The 25,277-nt window shown below is 39.2% G+C and overlaps 1 protein-coding gene across 1 annotated transcript in view; it reads right to left on the minus strand.

The window, feature by feature from the left end:
- Nucleotides 1–16,244, minus strand: part of FRMD6 (FERM domain containing 6) — a 104,838-nt gene extending 88,594 nt beyond the window's left edge. The window contains exons 1-2 of the mRNA XM_015820699.1: nt 16,215–16,244; nt 15,877–16,045 (exon numbers count right to left, since the gene is read on the minus strand). The gene's annotated coding sequence lies outside the window, so the exon portion shown is untranslated. The remainder of the gene's footprint in view (nt 1–15,876; nt 16,046–16,214) is intronic.
- Nucleotides 16,245–25,277: the final 9,033 nt, after the last annotated feature.

Here is a 25,277-nt window from a genome sequence, read left to right on the forward strand (position 1 = left end):
AGCAAAACAAAACAAAACAGAAATTGCACAAGATTTTCAAGGTTTGTTTTATCATCCGACACCTTTTGAGTGAAATGATATGTGAAATCTCAGATAAGAACCACAAATTCTTTTTAGATGTGATGATCTCGCATGTTTTTGGTCATTTCAAATTCATGTTTAGAAGTTTGCTTTACAATTTAGAGTATACATATATTAATATGGAGAAGATGCTAACACATGCACCAGAGTCACAATGCCAAACCAATTCAGGCTTCACATTAACTCAGTGGATGACCTTGGTCAAATTATTCCCTTCCAATATCTTTCCCAGTCTGGCACTTTTCAGAATCATAATCTGCTATGTTGGTTTAGGAGGAAAGGTATGAGGGGCTTAGTGGCATAAATGTCCCCTTTTCAACTGTGCTTCACACAGCACATTAAATCTTAAACTCACATTAGAAAAACATAATTTCTATTTCTTGTAACATAGAATTTTAGAATCTGAGTTGGAAGATGCCTTACAGGTCATCTGCTCCAACCTCTTGCGTAGTGTAGGAATTTACTAACCATCCTGCCATCTAATCACCATTTTAAAATTCAATTCAGGAGATGTCCAATATTTTTCTTGGCAATCTGTTCCATTGCTTAATAGCTCTTTACCATCAGGCAGTTCCTCCCAATATGCAGTCTGAATCTATTTTTTTTTTAAAAAAAACTTGTTGGTCCTTGCCTAATTGCATCTGAGAAAATGACAATATCTGGATATTTGTAGCCTGCTATCACGTTTTTCTTTCCTATTTTTGCAAATTAAAAATGTGCACCTCCTTGAGCTGTTCCTCATAGGGCTGAGTTTCCAGACCCATTGGCTGTGGTCTGTATCTCCTTCTAGCTTCTCCATGTCCCTTTTAAAGAGGAGTACCCAGAAGTGGACAAGGTGGACCAAAGGGTCTCTAACTAGTTCAGAGTATAAAAGAGTGATTGTGATCTAGATGCAATGCTTGGGTTAAAGCAGCTGAAGATTGCATTGATCTTATTAGATGCTTATATGGCACTGCTTGCTGATGATTAGATGATGGTCCATTGGGACTTGCGGATCACAGTAAACAATAAGTCATACCAAACCTTTAAAAGATGGCCCGATTTACATAAAGAGCTGAAGGCTCCATGATACACTGAACCACAGACTACCCAACCTTAGTTCAACTTAGCCCATGATTTTAGGATTTCCCCAGCATTTCTTCCAACCAGAGTCTACACAACCATTTCCAATAGATATATAGGTACATAGATTTTAAAAGTGTTCTCCTTTCTATTTGCCTGTCTGTCAGTCTGCATATGTCTATTTGTTTATTTGTCTGTCTGTCTGTCTGTCTGTCTGTCTGTCTGTCTGTCTGTCCTCAAAGTTATAACAGTGGAAGATAGCTGTAGCAGGTTGTAGGTGTAGCTGGCAACAGCAATGGAAAACATCTTTCTTCCCCTGGGGAATGAGGCACCTGGTGGGAGCAGAGCCAATGAAGCCTTCAGGAAGGAAGGTGAAAGGTGTGAGCACCAGGGCCAATCCAGCCACACATTTCCAGCATTGCTGGGGGCTGAGTAATGTTGTTTGCATTTCTCCACTTACTCTTTAGCCTTGGGATGCTGTTATACACCATTCGCTGATGTTGACTCAAGCATGGCAGGGGGAGGGGAGGGGAGTCAGATCACAAGCTTTTACCTTAAAGCTGGCTTCCAGTGCATATAATTTGGAAATTCCCTCTACTGAAGCCAGGCCTTTGAGTCATGCCTTCAGTGGGAAGCAATGGAAACATTTTCCATCAGGAAACATGTTTGGAGTGAAACACATTTAGAATGAAAATGCAATGGTGGCCATTCAAGTTAAGGGATTTTGGTTCCCAAATAGGGATGACAAAGGCTGTGTAACCAGACTGTCTTTTTGTGTTATGTAGGATGGACACTTCTCTATCTCCAAAAGTCAAAGAAATAAGTAAGCAAGTAGATATTAACATTCTTATAAGGGAATATGCCACCAAAAGCAAGAGCACTTCTTTGCATAACATTCATAAAACTCTGACATGATTTAAATATGTCAATGGAGACTTAAAAACAATTGCTAGAATTTAAAACACAATACATTACCATGGCTAAAAAGGCTCAGTATAAAATGTTCTATATTTCCATGTTTGGTGGATGATGAATTTAATGTTTTGGCTTGAGCCAACCCATCAAAATGGGGCTGCATGCTTCTAGTTTGCAGTTGGATATGTGATTGAAGATTTTGTTTTTCCAGGTGTAAAATCTCCTTAAAATGTTTAAATTAGTTCAAGTTAGACCTGGCAACTACATGGAAGTGTCCATCCAATATTCTTGGCAACAGCATGGAAGTATTTACCATTGCTTTGGTTTTGTGAAGATAAAGAGTATCTTGCTAAAAACACCTGTTATATTAGATTTATTTATGAAATGAAATTGCAAATCCAACCACATCTAAGTCAGGTTTCACAATGGGAAGTTTTGCAAACTAGAATGGTGCAATTGTTATGAGAATGAATGATAAAATTATTGGGTCAAATCATGTCCCTTATCAGATCCTATTGGCTCAGGAGGCCTCTATGGATTCAGAGAGAGAATGATGGAAACTCGGACATCTCTGATTGAAATTGAAATCCAAGGAGCCCAGTGGTCAAACCTGCTTTACAGAGATTCTTTGAATGTATTAGAGTCCATGATTCCCCTAAATAGGAATTCATCACAGACTCTTGGTCTTCCCTCATTGGAATTTCTATTTTGTCTTTGTCTTGTGGATGCCCACCATGAGATGGATGCAGAAATTGCTGCAATATATTAAGAGAATGGGTATTAGGAATTAGAGATTTTTTGGAGTTGGGAGGCTCTTTGGGAATTATCTCCACTGCTCAGTGCAGAGTCTACAAGCCACAGCCACAATACTCCTGACATTAGATACTCTATGCCTATTTGGGATGGTTCATTGAGCAATTTAATAAGAGCAATATTTCCCATCACTCATTCCACAACCAGCCTTGAAATATGCTTTTTAAAGAAAATCTGCAATCTGGCAATTATCAAAATGGACATGGTTATGAGGCAAAGCAGGATTCATGTCATTAACTGTTTGGCAGGAATCTTAACAAGGGAGGAAGCAAGTTTCTGCAAGCTGAACGAGGTGAGGTTCATTCCCCTGGCTCCCTGCACTTCTGGAGCTCATCAAGCGGTATTTTACCCAGCGGGGATCATGAGACCTATGGAATGTCTTCCTGGAGTTTGTCCCAAGCTCTTTGGATAGGGAAAGAGTGAAATGGAGAGGGAGCCCACCCTGGCAATGCTGCCAAATTGAGAGATGTCAGAAGCAACTTTACAAGTCTTTATATTGCTCAGTAATTCCTGATTGTCCCTTCACTGTCATTTAATGAATCCAGAGCTTTATGAGAGTTTAAAATGCAATATGTTGATGTTCCTCACTTCAGTCAGCAATCTGTGTTCCCAAGAGCAAGTTCTTGTTCCAAAAGTCCAATGAGTAATTAGGAATAACTGTAAATACTCATACATTTGAAAATTACCATTTGGAATTAATGTCCAGAGAGATTAAGGTGATCAATTAGGACTGGGAAGAATCAGCCCTACCCTCAACCATGTAACTGGATGTGAGAGATGGTACCACACAGAGGGAAATGGTGTAATGACTAGAGTGAACTGGCAATTTGCCATGTAGGAAGGGGGAAAGACAAGAGGCAGCATAGCCTGGAGCTGGATAGGAGACTGAGAAAGAGAGTTAGGATAGCCACTCCCTAGAATCTCTCAGGGTATATCCATTAGGGTGAGAATAATTATCATTTAGTCTGGCAAGAGTCTGTCTATTGTGTGTAAGCAAATAAAAAACCTGAACACTGGTTGGATTGTTCTATGAGCTGTTGCTCTTTCATAACTTCACAGGATAATTTCTGTATGTTGGGGGAGAGGAATTAGGTGATAGAACGTTATGTACCTTGCCTTAAACTACTTGAGAAAAGATGGAGTATAAACCTACCAAACAAATAAGTGCTTGAGCAGAGGGAAGAAAAGTTGAGATAGAATGGCAGATATAGGTTAGTTACATGATCACTTTCATAAGAAAAAGGATATATTTTTGTCTGTTTTTCTGCACTACTTACAAATATTCTGTTCAATAGTTTGAACATAGTATATTTCCAGCAACATTAGTGGTGAATTCTATTTATTTACAAGCTTCTTGTTTGCCAAAGCACACTCTTTTTGGGAAACTGTAGATGTTAGCCTGCAACTATTCAGTCCTCTTAAAGAACCATGTTTTTATTGAAGTAGAAACTCTTTCTAAGGGAGATTTAAGCATTTGGAACATGTGCATCTTCAGTAAATTGTGCACTGGCTTCATTCTTCTGATTTTGTTTCCATTCATCCAAGAGTCCCAAAGGTGCCTTTTCAAGAGGCAATTGGACTTCCTTGTTTTTCCTTGAAGACATTTCACTTCTCATCCAAGAGGCTTCATCAGTTCTGGATGAGAAGTGAAATGTCTTCAAGGAAAAACAAAGAAAGTCCAGTTGCCCCTTGAAAAAACATGTTTGGGACAACTATGACCTGGATGACTTGAGAATCTCCATAGACATTCATCCAGGAGGATGAAGATATATTTATAGCTGGTCCAGTACTATAAGGTAGGTTTGTTAAAGCCCCTTGTGAGGTCAGATTAGCATAGGGGGATCCAGTTCAGGGTGGCTTTGTTCGTATCTGAGATGTCTTTAAGAAAAAAAAATGAATATGCAAAGCCCTTTTATTTTCTAGTAATGATAGTGTATGGAAATGTTGGCAGGCAGTCAGGTTTTCCAAATTAATAGTCTTCCTTGTTATTTTAAGATTTTTGTCCAATGAGGCTCTAACCCAGTAAGCCACCCAGAGTTGCCTTGTGGTGAGATGGGCAGCCAACAAATTAGTAACTAATACAAATAAAATAAATAAAAGCTATATAAATAAGCCAAGATTGGAAGTGGGCAAGGGATAGGCACTTAATGTTGGCTATGTTGGCCAGGTATTCTGAGAACAGTTGTAACAACTGAGAGTGCCAAGCTGTTCCAGAAACCATGTTCTCTAGAGTGCTACTATATAACCTCTGATTAAATATCTTTCCCTGACTTTAATTTAAATGTAAAGTTCTTCATATTTCTATGCAGAAGGAATCTTGTTCAGTGACAAACAACCTGGACTGGAAAACTCATTGCTTTCATTGCCAGTGGCTTCCTCCATGGAGGAGAGAGATTGCAAAATATGCTTGGAGACAGCAACCTGACTGGATTTGTCGGCCTTCTGCTAAATAGGCGAGAGGAAAAATATAATTTAGAGGGAGGAGTGCCTTGATCACAGATTGTTGGCATTAATAGCTCTTGCTATTGCCTCACTCCAAATTTAATGTATTGCTGGGTCTCCCAAAACAAGGCATCAATAAGATCTCTGATGAGACACTGTAAATTTGGGAGCAGAGTTTGTATATAGGCACAAGAGACAAATGGTTTGTACACTGCACAACTACAAACTGGCTACATTGTGGAAACATACATGAATTTGCACAAGACCAAACCTTCACATGTGTTGGGACAGCAACCCCCAATTCTCTCTCTCTTTTTCTTTTCAATTTCACAACACAACAGCTGCTGTATTTTCTGCAGAGGCCACTCTTGTCACTGTCACTGACAGAGACAATTTGTAGATAAATGGCGGCTTATATGCCTTTGGGTCTGCAGATGAATTGCAATATTAAATTTGAGTATTTTTATAGCTTCTGCATTATTTTCAAAGTGTGGCCGTATATTGAGAGATGATGTAGGAAGACCTAACTCTCTGGAGAAGCTATAATGCTGGGAATGATGGCAGGAAAGAGAAGAAAAGGATAACCAGCATCAAGGTGGACTCTATTACTGCAGTGATGAAAGATCAGGTTGAGGACAGACCCTCCTGGAGAAAACCTATTTAGGTGCTCACTAAGAATCAACATCTTGAAGGCACATAATCAATTCTCATCTGATTTGTCTCTAAGGGTACTGTGTTGCCCTTAGACCTGGGTTCTACGGAGGATATAAATTCCATGAATGAATGAAGACATAAATGAGCGTGCTCAGTGTCAACATTACTGCATAGCACCAAATTTACTAGTCTAGTCTGCTGTACTTGCAGTATTTTACAAAACCCCCAAACCTGGAGGAATTACCACTGTACCATACTGGGTAGCCTCTATTTGATAAAGCTTATTTAAAGAAAGAAATAACAGTGTTTAAGAACTCAGTCATGGTGTTGGAAAGGATCTTATCTATGGCTAAAAAACCATGGAGGCAGAAAGGATCTTGTCTATGATTAAAGGATAATAAGGTTATTTGATAGGATGTGATATAGGCTGACTCCTGTGGATGAAAGAAATCTGTTTCTACAATAGCCCTGAAGACAATTATTGAGTCCCATCACAATGTTGAAAATCTACATTATCACCACAGCTTCTTAAACTTTAATTGAAATCTATTTTGGTCATATGAATGTTATATACAGTATATTCAAAAATTCCTATTTGAATTAGGATGGGGAAAATTTAATTAGACTTGTGTTGGACATGAAGTTAGCCATTTGCACTTTCAGACCAAGAGTGTTTTATACTATATATACTGATTTTCTTCCATGACCATCACATTTCCATTTTCTATTCACTACCATAACCCTGTAGGATGAGGATAGAGCTGAAGGTAGACTTTGCACCTCTGGATCACATTCAACATGTGATCTACAAAACCACACTGGCTCTATTTTGTAATTCAATTGGGCTCATCCCTGAGGTTGCATCCTCTTCAAAAATAATTTCTTAATTTCAAAAAGTGTACAAAGTGCAGAAACATGTGAAAAGTGTGTAAAAACAAGTGATTACATAAGGAGAAATTGTTTGGAAAAGTATCAGTATTAGGCATGTATTGCCCACTCAATCTGCCACAGTAGAAGAGAAGGTGGCACAGAACACATTATGCATAGTAGACTTATTTCATTCCTTGAAACTGGGTTCTTGCCTAGGGGAAGAATTTGCTTAGGCACTCAGAGATTCACAATGTTGGAAGGTAAACACTCCTGGACAGTTGCATCATGTCATTACAATGGGCCGGAAATGTTTCAACTGCATATTTCAAATCCAAGGAACACTGCTGCCAGAAAACCCGAATGCCATTATTTCAGAGGCATTTTAATATCTTCATGGGGACATGAAGGCGGATGCCCCAAGCTACAAACCCCTCCTTCCTGCAGAGCTTCTTGGAGTACGAGTTTGGTTGGTTTCACTTGCCAGAAAACATAAAGAGCTGCTCTCAGCCCACGTACACGCAAAGATCTGCCATTCAGTTTTCCTTCATTTCTCTCCCCATTGCATTCAACACGTTCTCAGAAACTGGTGAACTGGAAATATTGCAAGGAAGAGACCCCATAGGTCACACCCAAGTGATTCCCATCATTGCATCACTGGCCAGGCTGAATGGGATCAGCAGGAGTCGTAGTTTAAAACATCTAGAGAGTACTTTGTCTCTTAGCTAAAACTCCTCACTCCTTTCAGCCTGGGCTGCTAAGTAGTAGGCTGACAATTCCACATATATTGTAGCAATAGCAATAGCACTTAAACTTATATACCACTTCATAGTGCTTTACAGCACTCTCTGAGCAGTTTACAGAGTCAGCATATTGCCCCTAATCTGGGTCCTCATTTTACCAACCTCGGAAGGATGGAAGGCTGAGTCAACCTTCAACCGGTGAGAGTCGAGCTACTGGCAGTCAGCAGAATTAGCCTGCAATACTGCATTCTAACCACTGCGTCACCAAGGTTTGTTTATGGCAGTGGTTCTCAACCTTTTTAATGCCACGACCCCAACCGGTCGTAAGTCGAGGACTAAACCGGTCGTAAGTCAAGGACTAAACTGGTCGTAAGTCGAGGACTAAACTGGTCGTAAGTCGAGGACTACCCAACCGGTCGTAAGTCGAGGACTTTCCCTGCCCGGGAGCGCCGCGCATGCATGGTTCCGCCCCTGCGCCGTCCAAGGCGTAGCTGGCAAGCGGCAGAGATGGAGCAGGCCGACCACTAGCTGGCCCAGCCCAAGGGCCATGGCACCTGCCGGAAAAGGGGGAAAAATGGCGGACAAAAAAAATGGCGGACAAAAAAATGGCGGACAGCCTTGCTTGGCGACCCCCGTGAAATGGTCGATCGACCCCAAATGGGGTCCCGACCCACAGGTTGAGAACCACTGGTTTATGGAGACAAACTGCCTGCATCCCAAGATCACCATTATTAGACAAGGACTGGGAAGATCCAACATCAAGTTCACTGTCAGACATGAAAGTTCACTAAGAGATTTTGGATGCTCACTCCATCCTACTTAACAATTGTGGAGAGAATAAATTGGTAGGAGTGATGTGTATGAAGTCTATTGCCTTGATCTCATGGAAGAAAGGCAGGGTATAAATCTAATGAATAAAGGAGTACATCAATCCTCATCCCTCCATGATGTTTATCTTTGTGGTTGCTTTACTCCTAACAAAGAGAAAGGAAGGGACTTTCAGTGGGTTGTGGGTGAGGGAGGGAAACCTCTCTGACTATTGTCCTGGTCCAGATTGCTCAATTAACAGTGATTAGTGATGAGGAATAGCAGATGGGAGTCTCACAGGTTGTCATGGGTTACAAGATCAGCAGCAAAGGAATTCCCATGTGTGTTTCACACTGAAGTATAATATCCCAGGTCACATGATTTTTAAAAGTAACTTCCCAGGTCATTCAATTTCTTCTACAGAAAAATGGTCACCTTTACAGTTCTGCAACTTTGATATTCCCTCCTGGTCATTTGTTCTGTGTTAATAAAAAAAGGCAATAGCTGCTGGGAATCTTATTGACCCACACATGCCTGTCTCACATTTGATTGGGAAGGGCAATACTCTCAAACATAAAGTTCACAGCCATTTGAGCAAAAATTATCATTCAGAACAGGGTCTGGCAATACATGTTGTATCACCCATCCATCAATCCTTTGAAAACTACAGGGACTACAATGATGATTTAAAGCAAAATAGATTAAAACAGGTAGAAGGCTATCATATCTGTTTGAAGGCTTTTTTAATACATAAAAAGGCCAACAAATCCCTCTATTGAACACTGTCAATTGCTGTGAAGACTTAGTTGTTTGATCCTGAAAAATATTCAGGTCCTGGGAATATAGCTTGTAGGTTAAGAGTTATCCATCCCTGGTTTAGAAAAAGAAAGAATGGATTCCTACTTGGAAAGAATGGATTCTATTTGCAATGCTGAGTTCTGTATTTACACTGGACAGCCTTTTTTATTTTTTTTTGCTGGCAGCCTTTTTGTGTACAAAACCTCCAATTAACATATATATTCTTGTCCAGCCTTCTCCAAAACTTGAAAATGCTTCCCTACTATCTCTCCTGAAAGCCCATTGTGATGCTGCTTTGCTCAGCAAGACTGTTCTTCCCATAGTTTGGCATACACAACCCTTCTTTTCATTTGCCCCTCCTGAAAGGAATACATTTAATTAAAATGTCATTCAGGGTATTTCAAGGTAGCAAGAACATTTCAACTGGGGAAAACAGTGAGGCTTGGAGGGACTGCTGAGTTGCAATTTTAATGGCTTGTAAGAGTTTCACATAATCTAAGTATTCTTTTAGTTCATGGGCTTTTCAAATGACCCATAACATCAGAGTTGACGAGTTATGCTTGACAGATCTTTGAAACAACAAACCCATAGCTCTCACGTTTTCAAGCAGTCAACCATTATCAATGAATTAGCAGCATCTGTTTCTCTCTCTCTCTCTCTCTCCCTCCCTCTCTCTTTTTCCTCTCTCCCTCTTTCCCCCTCAGGTTGATGCCTAACAATCATAGACAAGGTGTAGCTTGTTTAAATGCAACTTGTTGAAAGAACTAAATGCAATATGTTGAGAGAACTATCAAGGGGAGATTCTGATCATGATAATTTTGAGATAAAAAACAAGATGGTGTCTTTTTTTATGTCTATTAGCTGACTGGAATGACAGTTAAATTTTATCCCAGCAGTATCAATGAAAGAGTTTATCCTCAAAACTAGATGGCAACTTAGTTGAGAAGCAAACTGCAGGTTATATCCAACTATTCCTTTTGTCTAGGAGAACACCTGAAAGTTTATGAAGCCGCCCATTGTTCCACCACTAAAAATGGATAGCTCATTCTCTTCAATAGAGGGGCAATTTGAATTCTCTTCTCTTCTGTCTGTCTGTCTCTGTCTCTGTCTCTGTCTCTCTGTCTCTGTCTCTGTCTCTCTGTCTCTGTCTCTGTCTCTCTGTCTCTGTCTCTCTGTCTCTGTCTCTCTGTCTCTGTCTCTGTCTCTGTCTCTGTCTCTGTCTCTGTCTCTGTCTCTCTGTCTCTCTCTCTGTCTGTCTGTCTGTCTGTCTCTCTCTCTCTCTCTCTCTCTCTCTCTCTCTCTCTCTCTCTCTCTCTCTCTCTCTCTGTGTGTGTGTGTGTGTGTGTGTGTAAATCCCTCCATATAAAACACTAATATGCCAGGATGAAAACATGTAACATAGCATGCTCTGTGACCTGCTTTCTTCCTGAAAGACAAGGAAATATTTATTTCAATGGAAGAGTATTAGGTACCTCCCCTATAGTCTGCAGGCTGATCAATAAGAATGTCAGTTATGCCAACACTTCATTTCTGTAGGTAATTTTGCAATATTATTGCAAGTGGGACCATTGGACATCCACCCTATATTTGCATCCTCCAGCTGGAGACTTTCTCCCTTCTCTTTTTGTCCATTAGATTACTTCAACAAGCCAATTGGAAATGATGGATGAAGGCCAGTATTGTGCAACCTCCAGAATGTTGGGAAATTTTCACTGGATGCTGCATAATGCTGGATGCTGAATTCTGGAGGTTGCTATGAACCTCATTCATTAGATTCTGGGAAATTACAATTCTTAGCCAATGGCTATATTGGAAGGAACTGATAGATGTTCTGGTCTTAGAAAGCAGAACACATTGCTTTGATGTCATTACCTGGCATTGCCATAAAGCCAACCAGAATGAAGGCAATTCTCTCTGCCTTTCCTCTGCAGGCTGCTGTGAAGTGACAAAATAAGGAAAAGCATTTCAGCTCAGCTGTATGACAGAACCAAGAATTGTGGCAGTGCCCAAGGCAAAGAGTTAGAAGCACTAATCTTAGGAGAAAAAATATTTTTGTTTAGAATGTGCTGAAAATATTAACTGACTTAATTTTGCACTTCCTGAATCTAGTAAACAAACAGAAATTCAATTATTCTCCTATATTAGCCTTTCTCAAACGTGTGCAGTGCAATTTTTCAATAAAAGTGTATACAATATATTTTTATTTGCAACTGAGAGGAAAAAATATAAAAAATTATATATATTTTCATCTGGAACTAGAAAAAATATTGCCACTACTATGTTGCATATTAATGGAGAACAAAAAAACCCTACATTTTTAAAAAGAACATGTTAGAAAGTGAAGTAGACCTTTCAAATAATCATAGTTCCCCCTACCTTTTGACTTCCTGGCATGCGAACATTGCTGGATGGAGGCTATTGACCCGTGTTGCTAACATCTAGAACAAGGGCTATGAGATTTGTACAAATCAAGGTTTGACCGATTGATCATGTACCATCAAGTCACTGCTGACTCCTAGCAACCATATAGATAGATTTTCTCCAGGATGATCTATCTTCAGCCTTGTGCACTCACTGTTGCTGTAATTGATTCTGTCTACCTCACTGCTAGTCATCCCCATCTTCTCTTTTCTTTCTCTTTTCCAACACCAGAGCCTTCCATGGTGACCTAGGTTTTTGCATATTATGTCCATGTATGATCTCCTTCAAGTGAAAAGTCTATTTAATTTATCTGAGGATCAATTGGTTTTGTTTTCTTGGCTATCCATGGTATTCCCAGGCATCTTCTCCATCACAAAATTCAAAAACATCAATCCTTTTTCTAGATTGCTTCTTCAGATCTAACTTTCACTTCTATACAGGGTCACAGGGAAAACCATTGCCTACCCAATTCTGATCTTTACCTGTCAATACGCAGATTTGAGGGAGCCACTATTTAACTATAGCAAAGAAGTGTATTCATTGTCTTGTGTTGTGAGCTATTTGAGTGAGTTAACCTCTACCATCTTTACAAACTGGTATAAAATATTATAGAAATTACTTTTGGGTTGCCAGACGTTTGAACGAGATACCTAGCAAATCAGAGAAAAACAGCTACCAACTGAGATAGATACTGAAAAGAACAGTTAAGACAATGTAAAATGATTAGCATGTACAACTGTAGAGAAAAATGGGAGGAGAAGGGACCAGTGATAATTACTAATTATTAGTTAATTAGTTTGATAATTGAAGCCAAATATACAGATGTTGAGTAATTGGCCTTCAAAATCTGACCTTGTATTTTCACTATTTTTCACATTTTCTTCTTTATTTTCCCCTTCTTAAATTATTAGCAGTTCATTTGACTGTACAACAAGATGTACTGATGATGTTACCTTTTTTGGGTAATAAAACATCTGCAATAAAGCAACCAAGCTCAAAGAGCACCAAGGACCCCTCTGTACAATGTTACCTGAATATTGGGTGTATTTAAGTCTTTTATGTAACAGGACATGTCTCCCCCCACTTCCCCTGAGGTAACAATAAAAAACACGATGAAACAGAACACAGTATAAAACTCTCTAATTTTACATTATTTAAAGGGTAAATGAAATGAAATCAAAAGTAAGCCCTTGTCCTGACCTTGACCAGTACTTTCTTGGAATATGATCTGTAGCACACCATTCAAAAGTCAAGGATGCACCTCAGTCTGAAAAATATACGCCTCTTTTTAAGCCTTATCTTAGATTCCCCCAATCCAGTGTTCTTGTGATGCGCAAGTCTTCAACCACCAAACTTCCATGTAATCACTTCAACACATTTTGAAGCAACAGATTGCTAAAATAGGTTACTTATTCTTTCCTTTCCCAGGGGATTCCGGATTTGAACAAAGGAAAGGCTGTACGGAAACTAAGGGCAGACTTTAAGATGCATGCATTTCAACTCCCACAATTCCCCAATCATGATGGGATTTGAAAGCTACACATCTTAAAGTTGTCAAAGTTGAGAAACCCTGGGCTAAAATACTCCATATAACGATTAACCCAGTCTGAGCTAGCCAGCCTGAAGGATTTTCCCCACCCCACCCCACCCCACCCTACCTCACCCCTTGCCTGTAATTGGTCCCCTTAGTACATAATACAGCCTTGGCAAGACAGCTGCGTCCAAGCTGGAGACAGTTTTGCCAGGGTTGTTGACAAACTGAAGATGGTTTGGGCAAAGAAGGATCTTGAAAAATTATGGGTTTGGAGTGTTTTCCTGCTATTGAGGCCTTTCCAGCTGTAATTATATGTTGCATACAGTGCAACAGACAGTCCCAACATTTTGCAAGCTCAAATCCCAGACCCTTCCCAGCAGAAATTTAAATTGGCTCTGGGACATAAACAAGGCATGAACTTGGCTTCAGACAGATCCTTTTGAGAAGGGAGAGTGTGAGAGCCCCAAATGGACATTGTTTTCATATGTTTAAGCCCTGATTCTTCGTGATACTCAAAAAGTAGCAGTGCTTCCATTGCACAGCTGCCAATTCTTTCAGCACCAGACAAATATATCAAAATATTCTTAGGTTATGTTTTAAAATGGATGCATTCTTAGTGCTGTCTCATATAGTTAGGGGTATTTATGGCGGTGAGCCAAGTCCAGAGTCTCTGAGACGCCAATATTCCTTCCAGTCAAGAAAGCTACAGATTTATGTTCCAATTGTCACCATGAGACTTGTGACCCTCGGCCTCGCTCCTCCAGCTCATTCACCAAGCAACACCCCTGTGACATGAATTACTAGCCTTGCATTTTCAAGGTAGAGTTCCATATCTGTGGACTAAACGATCTTCTTGATCAACAAGCTCTGAATCTCTGGCTGGGTTTGCATGGCAGATTTATCCATAGTTAACTATGTTAAGGTTTATCAAATTAACACATTTTTCTGGAATCACAGAACCCCACACTTTGTATCATTCATATAGGCTTGGTTAAAAAGTAGTTGGCTAATACCTCATACAATGCTGCTTCCACAGCAATTGAATCTTGCCAATATTCATAGAGGAGGGGAAAAGATGGTGGTGGCCTAGCTATTTTCTCTCCCATCCTCCTGTTTTAAATTCTAAGGTGTACTGCCTGAGGTTCCAGGAGATATATGTATTCCTCAAAAGCCTTTAATGATGCTCCAGAAATCTGTAAAACTGGTTAGTTATTAAGTTTAAATGTGACACATGGGAGAAAGTATTAATAATAGCATTTAGGCTTACATGCTGGTCTTACAGCACTGTCTGGATGGTTTATAATATAGAAGCATTATTTGCATATTACCCCAAACAATCTAGGTCTTCATTTTACCAACCTTGGAAGGAGGGAAGCCCTGTCAGGATCAAACTGTAAGCTATGGACAGAGTTTGCATGCAATACTGCAGCTTAACCACTGTGCCACCAGGGCCCTAAATACAGCACTAGAGAATAATCCTATTAATTACATTTAATTTTAATTAAATAAAAAAATAAAATCAGGTTTAAGCTTTTACATGTCGCTTATAAGATCAAGTGTAGCCCTTAGCCCAAAATACTCAGAGCTAAACAAAGAGCCTCACTGATCACAAGGCACTTACTCTCTGCAAATATTATGCCAGTTCTACAATGCAGAGGTTTTTTTTTCCCCATGCCTATTTCCAGCCTTTTTCTTAGGGATCAATGGCCTCTCCTAATATTTAAATATGTAAAAATATGTAAAATAGGACAAGCTCCTATTTTAAGGTACCTGATGGACATCAAGGTCCTAAGGATTTGCAACTTCCCTCTCCAGCCACAGGGGAAATAAGCTGCTCTAACTCATGGTTCCTTAACTGCACTCTTTTTACAAAACCTCAAGGACAAACTTTTCTTTCACATTAGACAAATTTAAGAAATTACATCTACAATTCATTGTGAGAAGACAAGTAAACTTCTTTTCATTAAAAGTAGACAAAGAAAAGACAACTTGTTAGAGACAACCCCCTTTAAATATGGATACACTGAGCCCAGGTCTGTGCTTTGATTGTTAGATTTCCAAGCCATTCGCAATAGTTTTGATTGAGTGCTTTCAGCTTCTCCTCTGGCACATTGCCCTCCACTGAACTGTCAGTCTTAAGGAAGGCGAATGATGGTGCTTCGCAAGCTTTTTCTCAAATCTGAGACATTTTGCTTTTTACACCCTATTTCTGTTCTCAAGTACTTTATAAAGAGGTCTAGCTATAACTATGCCAGAAAACGGAGGGAGACACATCTCTGAACATTCGTATAAAAGTATATTTTATCTCCAAGCATGGAGTCTAAATATAAAGTAATACCTAAAACAGCATGATGTGCATTCTAGCATATGTCCCATTCCAGACCAAGCAAGTTATACACATGTCGCTTTCCTTAAACGGATTGGAGCACTCATCAAATCAATTGTACAGATAATTTAATTAAAGATTGTGGAACAATCTGTGCTTATCAAAAAGGATTACTAATTGTAATCAAGTTTATCTATGATGTTGCGTATGCTGAATTTATTGCATTAATGTATACTTCTGCAGTTGATTCATTTTGGTTATGAAACGTCAATTTTCTATTTGCCATGAATGGATTACCTGGCTTTATGAAAGCAGATAAAATATAGGACTTCAGAACTCTGAGAATCTGAAGGTTGCTGAGTATCCAAAAAGCAGTTCCTATTAAAACAAAAATGAGCTAGCTCTTTTCCTACCTGGTACCAGAGAAGCTTTGGTCTTCACAGTGGCTTCATGAATTAAATCCAGATTGTTGATCTGTTGAGGTGGGAACAATAACCAGGAGGAGAAGTTTTCAAAATCTCCCTTGAAAGATAATGTCCTCTTGATCAGTCACATTTCTTGATAACTGAGAGATGTCTAGAGCTGGAAGGCATGGGAAAGAGAGGAAGGAGGTTACACAAAACATCTATCCCCATCTTTACTGCTAGCAGAGCATCAAATGGGGTGTTATTCAATGGAAATTACTGTATTATTAAGAGAAGACCAACCCTTTTCTGGCTGGCTTCCAAATTCTCATTAGGCATGTTCTTACCTGCTGCTAAGATGGCAATGTGGAACAGAAGAAGAAGATAGAAAAAGGTTGAGAATCCAGGCAGAGTTCAGGTGAAGCTGGTTTGGGAGAAGCATTATCTGGTCAGCTTCTGTGTTTTCAATGGGCTATAATGAAAATAAAAGTATTATGCTTCCATGAGTGCTGTGAGTTTGCCTATAGAGTTAATTTCTTCCAATGCAGATTAGCAACTAGTAGGCAACTACAAATCAAGCTGGGACTTGTTTCCCCCAAAGAAGGGAAGGGACAGCTGGGATTATGGAGGCTAGGAAGAATGTGGTTTGCTTAGTTATGAGCAGCATACACGGAAGAGTCAAACGATGACAGACACATAATTGCAGTTCCTTCATGTATAATACCCTAAGACATTGTGTTCAAGGCAAACTCCTTTTCCACCAAGATCAAGAACTACGAAGGCACCCTAAGCAGCATTTGTTCTCTAATTTTTTTCTGTATTAAACAATTAGATTCCAGAGCCATCTACTGAACATCTGCTTTTGGAATGCTTCTCTGCCTTGGAGGGTTTTCAAGTACATAGAAAGTAGCCTTAGGAAGATGCCGGTGGGAAAGAGCCTTGCTCTATTTTGTTTTTCAGCACCTGCTTACACCTTTGTGAGTGGCAGGCTTTCCATAAAGTCTATCCATCTCAGTTCTGTAAAACAGGAAAAATAGTGCCCTTCCCCAAGTGCATATATAAGGATGACCAAATCCCTGTTGATTCATATCTAATATCCCAAGATACTGGGCAAAGAAAGAATCCACCCAAATTTATCAGGCCGTAAAAAGAGGTGGTGATAAATACTTTCAAACTTGTAAGACTCTGTTAATGTAGTTTTACAATAAAGTAGAAACATCTGGTCATGTTTCCTGTCTGGCCTACTTGGGAGGCTGACATCAATATTGCAAATTTGAAAGTATAAAATCTTCCACCATCTCTATTTACCACCTGATAAATAGGATGGATCCTCTTCTAAGTTTCTTTCTCTATCTGTTATTCAGCTGTGGGCTATCTTCTCCCCACCATTTTATCTAATAATTGTTCCTTACATAAGAATATCTTCCCCTCATTCTCAAGATCATTCTTGCACACCATTACAGTTTTATGTGCTCCTAGGATGGCCCACATTACACTCTGTTCTGAGGATTGCATCAGTTGCCATTTTGTTTCCAGTTGCAATTGAAGATGCTGTTTTTTATCTTTAAAGCCCTATATGGCATGGGGCCAGAGTATTTGAGAGATCACCACTTCACCTTTATGCCCATCCCATCAGGTCCAGCATGTTAACGGTTCCATCATTTAAGTATTAACAGCTGGTGGGGTCTTTTCTGCTGTGGCACCCACATTGTGGAACATCATCACTCCCAAGGTGAGTTAGGCCCCATCCCAGCAAATCTTCCAGATGTCCCTCAAAATGGATGTGTCAACAAACTTGGAGATCTTAGGGAAATGGAGAACTGGTAAGATAGCTACATTATATGTAATATCAAAGATGCTCCCTCCTAGTCTTTTTAAAAATAATATTAATATATATTTATTATGAAATATTTTTTGAAGTTTGTTTCTTTTATGATCTCTTTCTATCGCCATTCAGCATCACATTTGGGAGATGGGTGGCTATATAAATGTGATAAATAAACATTGGGATTTCAACTCGTTACAATAATAAATTGATACTGTTAATTGATATTGTTAATCTATCTCATAAGTTGTCTGCATTTGCATAACTAAACTACTTTCCCCTCCCATCCTCCGCCACCATCTCATCCCCCTTTAAATCCTTTATCTGTTTAGCCACTACGTACATCTGATGAAGTGAGCTATAATTCACAAAAGCCTTTGCCTTTTACTAAAAATGTGTTAGTTTGAAAAAGTGCTTCCAGATTCCTGGTTTTCAACTGTAATGTAGTGTAGTGTATCTGTACCCTAAAGCTACACTGGGCCACACACATACATGAACACAGACCAAAATGTGAAGTAAATATTTGTTTATTTTTAAAAGCCTTATTCCCTGGGCATTATTTCATGGCCATTCAGCAGGAAATGATTTGGTTTCTCAATTTAAAATGCCATTTAAAATGCAAAACAAAACAGGCTTCAATGTTTTAATTATGCATTTCAAAGCACGGCGCTCCCAGATCCTTTGGAGATAAGAAGAAATGTCACAATAACTAAATCTGAAAAAAGCAAATGGAATCACTTGTAATTCCAGCTTCCATGAAAAAGAGTCCATCCAGAATATAGAATAAAAAGTTCTCAGCATTTTGCCAGAGGCATCATCATTCCAAAGGCTGTTTTCTTCCCTTCCCTTCTGCCTGTTCATACATATTCTCACGAACACACATAAACACACACAAACACACACACAGATTTAATCAGCACTTTTTTGCACTTAGAATGGTAAATTCAGAGCTTGGCAAGGAAATGGGTTCCACTGTAGAATATCAGAGCCACAGAAATCCTACAGCAAGAACAATTATTATTGATTTATCTTCCTTCCCTTATAAAAATGCATTCCCCTGCTGAAATTTCAAAACCTCCAAATTATGGCTTGATCCACAAAGAAAAACAATTCTTTCTTTTTCCCCATGCATTCAATGTCATTTTATAATCATTTGATCTTAATCCCCAATTGCTTTCGGTTATTTTGGTTATTGGAGCAATAAAATATGTGATGTCAGGAAACGCATACTTGCAAAACATATACCTGTTCTGATAAAGGCATACAGATAGTCCTTGTTTAACCCCCACAACAGGGACTGGCAATTTGGTTATTAAATGAAGTGGTCACTAAGTGAAACTGTGATACTGCTTATGATTTCATTTTAGTTTTCCTTTGCTTTACAAACCTGCACAGCTTATAAATGTGAGGCTTGATCAAAAAGTTACTTTTTCATCAACTACGACAGTCACTAAACAAGCCAGTTGCTAAACAAGAACTACTTGTATACTGGGCAAGTGACAAAGTACTATAAGGCAGGCTCAACAACAATGAGGCCCATTTAAGCTCACTGAACTCTTTCCTTCTCCCCCCCTCCCTCCCTCTCTCCTTCCCTCCCTCCCTCCCTCCCTTCCTTCCTTCCTTCCCAGACATCTTGAGCTGGTCTAAATTCCAGATTTATTCTCCATCAATAATATCCCAAACCAGTAAAATTCTGAAGAAATCCTTAATCTCCTAAAAATATTAGTATTCCCCTCAAGCTTTTTTTGTGTGGAGGAAGAATAATTTTCTGGAAATTGCAACCTGGATTCCAATACCCCATTCAAGTGAATCAGTGCTGAGTTGAAATCTGCCAACTCGTGTCTAAAAGACACAGACAGTTTTAATCATTCTTCAGGCCAGACAGAATCGGAAAGCCTAAACTCACTGCCATTGGAAGCATCGTTTTTTCCCATGCAAGTGCTGAAAGATCAAGAGGATGGTGGGGCAAGGAAGATGGGTTGCCTGCCATCAAGGAAGCTCCTGCACTACAGCTAATGCTCAATCTATGACCACAAACAACTGAGCTCAAAATTTCTGTTGCTAAGTGAGACAATTGTTAAGTGAGTTTTGCCCCATTTTATGACCTTTCTTGTCACACTTGTTAAGTGAATCACTATAATTGTTAGGTTAGTTATACAGTTGTTAAGTGAATCTGGCTTCCCCACAGACTTTGCTTGTCAGAAGGTCACAAAAAGCGATTACATGAGCCAGGGATACTGCAACCGTCATAAATGTGAGTCAGTTGCCAAGCAACTGAATTTTGATCACAAAGCCATGCAACGGCTGTAAGTATGAAAAACAGTCATAAGTCACTTTTTTCAATGCCGTTGTAACTTTGAATGATCACTAAACGAACTGTTGTAAGTCGAGGACCACCTGTAGTGATGAATTACCCTATCATCTTCCTTTTTTCATTGTGTGAACTAGAAAATCTTTGTGGTTTGAGGAACCTCTTTCTGATTTGAAATAGTGAACTGGATGGCTTTTTGCTTTAAGAAGGAAAAATGAAGTTGCTTTTCAATAAACGTGCATAGGATTAAGCAACAGACGTGCTTTGGAGACATGAGATCTCCTGGGCCTGGTTTGGCTGGTCTTTAATGACTCCTCTTCCTGGCCCGTGGGAAGAGGAACCCTCCTTTTGCTTGCTCTGCCCTTGGGAAGGAGAGTCCAGGGCAGGCACCACAGGCCCACATGCAGTGTATCTTGGGCCCAGTAATTCAAACCTTTTGGTCTGAGGGACAGGCCAAGAGATTTGAGCCAAGCAATACACAGATTCCAGGCAACGGCAATTTTATGTTGTGGAGACTCCAGAATATTTTTCTTCATTTGGCTGACGTAGGCGGTTTCCATATTTTGGCAGATTTGAATTGTGGTGAGGAGAGACTTATGCAATATCCTCTGGAATACAAGACACACTCAAGCATAAATCTCAGAGATATAAAAAGTCAGTGAGGACTAATGTGGGAGAGCTGAATTTTGAGGATCATCATCATCCCGACTAAAAACACTTTCAGCTTGATTTTCCCCATCACAAGAGATTGGAGGGAGAGGGAGAAGTTTGTTTGTTTGTTTGTTTGAGTTTTTCCTGTTTTTGAAGAGAAGGTTTGCATAATATAATATATGATGGTTTAAAAGAGGTTACATAGATATGTACTCTATTTTTTCAACATGACATGCATAGGATATTCAGACTGTGAGATAGAATGGCAATACTTTTGCTAGCAGTCTATGGATCTGTGTGCTGAGGGCAATCTGGAGAATCACCAGGGTAGCATGTTGGTATGTTTCTTTGGTGTTGGTGATGATGATTTATTCAATATAGACACCACCCAACTCCAAACGGACTCTGGATGAGACATTCCTGGGTGCTGATGTGATGTACCCTTCCATCCTAGCAAGAATGTCACTCCTTTTTATTTGAAAATATAATAAAACTCCTGGGCAATAGCAGTTTCCCACTCTGGTTTGACCTGCTGAAGGAATCTTCTTCCAACAAGGAAGTGGACATCTTTGGGGACACCCTGCCTTCCAAACTCAAAATATGTCATTAGAAGATTACCTGCCTTAGGATATTTTTTTTCCTTAGGAGGAAAATTGCATGAATAAGCCCCTGCTGGCTCTACTTGTTTGGCCTACTTAGCTGTGGTTAATGTTACTCTGTTTTTACAAATGGATTTGATTTTCTGGATTCAGAGAGTATCCTAAAGCATAAACTAATCAAGCCAATTGGATTTACACAAAATGTTTGCCCAGATATAATTAGCTACTCCTGTATGCCATGCAAACATGCAGCCAGTGTGACTCCAATTCTTTTTCCATTACAAGTTGAGACACTGCAGCTTTCTTGGTGGAACTTTCTGAAAGGTTAAGAATTTCTTTAATCAAAGATCAGCTTTTAGTAGTCTCCTCAAGAGAAATGCATGAGCGCTCCTCTTCTCCAAAAGAAACTGTGGTCTCCAAGCACTGTAATTTAGCAATAGTTTCCTTACAAACATTGAGGAATATGTGGCAGTTGAAGATATCTCTTCCCCCTCTTGGTTCCTCTCCTGAGACAGAGAAAACCCAGGTGATATATAGTAGTGCAACTGAAGCTTCAAGGCTCTGCACTGGGGTTATTTAGGAAAGGGGGGGGAGGAGATCTGGCTCTGTTAAGCCAAAATGGAAAAGCATAGCACTGACTCCTTGTTGTGGTTCCTCTTCTTACAATAAGACAGAATTACAGAATACAGAATTACAGAACAACATATCCAGTTCCCATAACCATTCATCACACATTTTAGTCTCCAATTCCCTAATCATCTATGTTGCTCTTCTTCGCACTCCTTGTAGAATCTCATCATCATTTTTGTATTGTAGTGTCCAAAACTGGATGCAGTTATACCAAGTGTGGTCTTACCAAGGCCTTATAAAGCAGTATTAACACTTCATGTGATCTTAATACTATCCCTCCATTGATGCAGTTTGGCTTTTTTGGCAGCTGCAGCACACTACTGGCTCATACCTACAGAAAGTGGTTGTCTATTAGGACATCTAAAGCCCTCTTCTCAGTTCCTGCTGTTGAGCCAGTTACCTCCCATTCTATACTTGTGCACTTGGTTTTTTCTTGCCTAAGTATAAAACCTTACTTTTCTCACCACTGAACTACATTTTGTTGGATAGAACCTAGTGTTCAATTCTGTCAAAATTCTGCATCTTGAGTCTCTCTTCTAAAGTGTTGGCTATTCTCCCCAGCTTAGTGGCATCTGCAAAGTTGACAAGTTTTCCTTCTATCCCTAAATCATTTATGAAGATTTTGAAGAATACTGGGCCTAAGGCAGAACTTCATGGTACCCCGTACATGCTACTTTTCATATAAATGTAGTTCTATTGAGGATCACACACTGAGTGTTGTTGGTCAGCCAGTTACAAATCTATCTGGCGGTCATGCTGTCTATTCCACACTTTTCTATCTTACCAAGAACTAAGCTGTGGTCTACTTTGTGAAATGCCTTGCTGAAGTCCAACTATACTTTGTCCACAGCATTTCACTGGTTCACTAATTTAGTTACTTTGTCAAAGAATGCAATAAAGTTTGTCTGGCATGTTGTGTTTTTGATTGACCCATGCTGGCTTCCAGTAATAGCTTTGCTTATTTCCAGGTGTTTTCAGATCCATTGCTTGATTATCTTTTCCAAGATCTTTCCAGGTATTGACGTCAGGCTGATTGGGCTGTAGTTTCCTGGATCCATTTTTTGTTCCTTTTTTGAAGATTGGAACTTTATCAGCTCTTGTCCAGTCCTCTGGCTCTTCTCCGGTGCTCCAGGATTTTTGAAAGATATGGTTCTGTGATTCTGAAATCACATCTGCCAGCTCCTTCAGAACCCTGGTCAGTAATGACTCCTCTTGCAGCAAGAGCTAAAACAGTTCACAGTATCTCTTCTTCTGCTAACTTTTTTTTTATTGTAAACCACCCAGAGTCACTTAGGTGAGATGAGCAATATAGAAATGTCATGTATGTATGTATGTGAATTAATTTATGTATGAATTAATATCCTTTGCATAGAAGCAAAACCTTGTCAAATTGCAATTCTTATGAAATTACCCAGATTTATCTTATTGTCTTGTCTGTTCTACTACAAAGCAATCGGTATCACAGCATTCCATTCTTTCTCAAGCACGTTCCAGCCCCAGTACTGGAGATCTGATGATCAGTTCCTGGAATCTCATTGCTAAACTCCAGTTAGATAGTAGTCTATTTTATGGTGGTGTTTTGTTCTTTGAAAACTATGGGTGGGGATAAGAGCAGAAGGTCTTGCCCCCTTAAAACTCTACTCTTGAGGCCCAAGAGCTTAGCTCTAAAATTTAGTCATTTTGCTCCTGAATTTCATTTGCTTGAGGCATTTGGGGAATGTGGGGGAGGAGTGATGGTTTAAAGATGGCCATGGGAGAATTCTGTATCTCATTTCTACCCTTAAACCCACATGAATTTCTGTATAAAAAGTCAAAATTCTTCTTCTCTCACAATGTCACCAGGCGGCATGTATCAACTTGTGAGTGCTCCAACACTGAAGGTTTTTAAGAAGACATTGGACATTTGTCTAAATTGTACTGGGTCTCTTGCCTGAGCAGAGGTTTGGACTAGAAGACTCCCTTTCAACTCTGTTATTCTGTTAACCTCTTACTTACAACAGGTTTCTTAGCAACCGTTCTAAGTTACGATAAACATCCCAGGGTACTTATGACCCAGTTCTGAAGTTCTGATGGCTGTCCTCCTGTGGTCACATGACCTCATTTCAGACACTCAGCAACAAATCTGCATTTACAGCCTTTGGCAGCACCACATGATCATGTGACCACATTTATGATGATTTTGTTGAAAACCAGCATTTAGTTCTGGTTTTTTGGCAAAACCAGTCCATAGTGAACAATTGGTTCACTCAGTGACCATGGTGTTTACTTAATGACCACCACAAAAAAGGTCATAAAATAGGGTTTATTGTGTGGGTGACCTGGTTTATGACCATCATGAGTTATGACCGTAATGGGCAGACTCTATTATGATTGCAAGTTGAAGATTGCCTGTAATGCAATTGCAATAATCTCTCACAATTTTGAAATCAACATTACTTTAGGTGTTGCACTGAAGATTATTTATAGTATGAGAAAGGATTACTGGACATCTGACTTATTGCTGTAGGACTGTAGAAGTAACATTCTGATCCAGCAGGGATCTTCTTAGATTCTCAATATGACTCTGCTTTTAAAATTACTAAATGATAAATGATGAAATTGTCCATTTGAAAAAGATAGAAGTTCTCTTAAGGAATTGGAAGTTATAGTCAATAGTACATAAAAAGGCAGTATAATAGAGAGCTATATATTTGAAAAGGTTTTATTTTGCATTTCAGGACAGCTTAGTCCTGAAATAGAAGTCTTTGTAGTTACCTTGCCTGTATTATAGTCAGTCAAGGAGGCTTATCTTTGAAGAAAAAATATTGCAAAATCACTGTTATCATTTAGAAAGGCAAAACAGAGAGGTAGGTACTTGATAACTTATACATGTTTTTGGTTGGGCATTAGTCTTACATTGCAATTTTCTTCCTTTTTTAAAAAAAAGTTATTAAAAGTTTTAAAGAGAACATAAAAAGAATCCAACATTGAGAAAAGAAAGAAAGAAGAAAGAAAACAAAAAATAAGCAAATATGACTACAAAATTATTTCTTACTCTATTTCAAAAATCTCACATTTTTCTATTATCCACTTCCCCCCTAATCATCAGAATCACAAATCATGTGCATTTTTTCCTTTTCATGCAAAAAGTCTATAGACATTTCTAGTCAACCGTAAATGAAGATATTTTTTCCTCTAATCAAAAAAATTAATTTAGCCATCTCTGCCAGCATTGCATCTTTTACACTGTGGTTTTCTACCAACCTATCTAGGCATAGACTCAATTGAACCCAAAAGGATTTACTTCAGAGAAGAAACGCATATCAGACTAGTTATGAGAGCTTTGGAAGTGATGTGCAAGGCCATGCATTCCTTAGGCTTTTGTTTAATCTGACAGTGAGATTACCACCAAAGG

This window comes from Protobothrops mucrosquamatus, unplaced genomic scaffold (genome assembly GCF_001527695.2).
Source record: "Protobothrops mucrosquamatus isolate PMUCROS unplaced genomic scaffold, P.Mucros_1.0 scaffold1164, whole genome shotgun sequence".
In the NCBI taxonomy this organism is placed as follows: Eukaryota; Metazoa; Chordata; class Lepidosauria; order Squamata; family Viperidae; genus Protobothrops; species Protobothrops mucrosquamatus.